Raw genomic sequence first — 2,637 nt, 5'->3', positions numbered from 1 at the left:
GCTGCTCTTCCAGAGGTCCTGAGTTCAATTCCCAGCAACCACATGGTGGCTCACAACCATCTGTAATGAAATCTGGTGTGAAGGTACACATGCAGGCAGAACACTGTGTACATAATAAATAAATAAATCTTAAAAAAAAGGGGGGGGGACATAAAAGAGGCCTGAGCCAGGTGGTGGTGGTGGTGGTAGGGCAGTCTTTTATCTCAGCACCCAGGAGACGGAGGGAGGCAGGCAGATCTCTGTCCTTTCCAGGCCAGTCTGGTCTAAAGCGAATTCCAGGATAGGCTCCAAAGCTACACAGAGAAACCCTGTCTCGAAAAACAAAAACAAACAAACAAAAAAGTTCTTTTTCATTTTGTTATTTGTTTGTTTGTCTGTCTGTCTGTCTGTCTGTTTATTTATTTATTTACTATCTTTTTATATGTACTTGGGACAGGATCTCTTGGCATAGCCTTGGAATTCAGAAAAAGAAAATGTTAACACATACATAACTTTTTCCTTTTCTTCTTCATGTCCTCCACCACCCCCACCACCCTACATGGTGTGTGTGTCCATGGCCCAAGCCTATATACTAATTTTTTTTTTTTTTTTGGTAAACACTCCTGTGTCATCCTAGCTGACAGGGTTTCTCTGTGTAACAGGTCTGGCTACCCTAGGACTCACTGAGACCCGAGTGCCTCTGCCTCCCTAGTGCTGGGATTAAAGACCTGTGCCAATAACACCTGGCAATTTCACCTTCTGTTGTTGTTTTGCAATTTTTTGTTGTATTACAGAGTCATCCTGTCTGTCCTGGAACTAGTTCTGCAGACCAGGCTGGCCTGCAGCTCACAGAGATAAGATTGCCCCTGTCTCCCGAGTGCTGGGATTAAAGCATACATCACCACAGCCTGGCTAATTTTACTTTTAGTGTGTGTGTGTGTGTGTATACAGGATTATAATTTTTTTTGTTTCATTTCTTTTGTTTTTGTTTTTTGTGTATTGTTGTTGTTGTTGTTCTTTTTCCCTGTCTGTAAATACACATTTTTTTTTTTTGCCTGCCAGGAGGTAGTAGTGCAGCCTTTAATCCCAGCACTCAGGAGGCACAGGCAGGCAGATCTGGGTGAGTTTGAGGCCAGCCTGGTCTACAGAGTGAGTTCCAGGAACTCTGTCTCAAATCAAAAACCCATCTTAAAAAACCAAAAAGAAAGAAAGAAAGAAAGAAAGGAAGAAAGAAAGAAAGAAAAAAGAAAGAGGCCTGAATGCCTTAGAGTTGCCTGGAGCCCAGGGCCTACCCCTTCCCTCATAAATCAGATTGCCCAGCACTACTGTCTGTTGTTTGTTTGATCCCAAGTGAATTATATTTGTGTTTATGTCCATTTACTTAACTTTATTTATTTAACGAGGCACATGAAATGAGCAGAGAATCATATTTAGCCACCGTTTGCAAGAATCTTTCAGCAGCTCAAATACTGCTGGAATAATCAAGAAAAAGTCCAATCCTCAGGGGTGGGTGGGAGTGAGGCTGATCTCCATCTTTTCAGCTCCTTAGGGTCTCTGGACCTTCTGTTTCTTTGTTTTGTGTGTATTGTTGTTGTTGTTGTTGTTGTTTTTTCCCGGTCTGTAAATACACATTTCTTGTCTGCTGGTGAGGTGGTGGTGAGTGACCTTCTGTTTTCCCTTTCTTTCTTTCTTTCTTTCTTTCTTTCTTTCTTTCTTTCTTTCTTTCTTTCTTTCCTTTTCTCCTTTTAAGTTCTGGCTGGCCCTCTAGAGGCCACGAAAACACAGAGAACAAAAAGGACCTTGCAGGGTTTGTCACATGGTGGCTTCCATCTTGGTGAGGTCACCGGCTAAGATGGCTGCCATCCTCGTGAATGCTTCCATGTTGGTGAGGTCGACATGCCATTCTAAGGGCAGTTCCTGAAAAGTTTAGAACTGTGACCAATCCCTCCCCCACCCCCCACCCCCAGCAGTCACACAGGCTCACATGCACATGCATGAGCATATCCGTAGATGCATAAATACATTTTGAAATTAGACTAAATGTACAATAAAGTTAACAGGAGAAGAAATAAAAAACAGACAGACAGAGAGGAAAAATGTTGTTCCTGGAGTTTTATTTTATTTTATTTTTTGATTTCGTGATTGATTTTTGGAGACAGGGTTTTTCTGTATAACAGTCCTGGCTGTTGGGGATTTAACTCAGTGGTAGAGCGCTTGGCTAGCAAGCCCAGGGTGGCCCTGGGTTCGGTCCTCAGGCGGGCGGGCGGGGGGGGGGGGGGGGGGGGCGGCGGCGCACAGGGACAGTATGTTCTACATATTGAGTAATACAGTCTGAAATAAAATTAAAATTAAAAAATAATGTAAAATATAAAAGACCCTGGGGCCGGGTGGTGGTGGTGCAGCCTTTAATCACGGCTTGAGGAGACAGAAGCAGGTAAATCTCTGTAGGCCAGCCCGATCTACAGAGTGAGTTCCAGGACAGGTTCTAAGGCTACACAGAGAAACCCTGCCTCGAAAACCAAACATACAGCCTGCTGGTGGGGTGGAGGTGTATGCCCTTAATCCCAGCTGTCAGGAGGCAGAGGGGCTTTGTGACCTTTTTTTTTTCTTTTAGGTTCTAGCCCTCTAGAGGCCAGGAAAACACAGAGAACAAAAAGG

The sequence above is a fragment of the Peromyscus eremicus genome, unplaced genomic scaffold, assembly GCF_949786415.1.
Source record: "Peromyscus eremicus unplaced genomic scaffold, PerEre_H2_v1 PerEre#2#unplaced_630, whole genome shotgun sequence".
Classification (NCBI taxonomy): Eukaryota; Metazoa; Chordata; class Mammalia; order Rodentia; family Cricetidae; genus Peromyscus; species Peromyscus eremicus.
Note: the sequence above shows the minus strand (reverse complement) of the source record.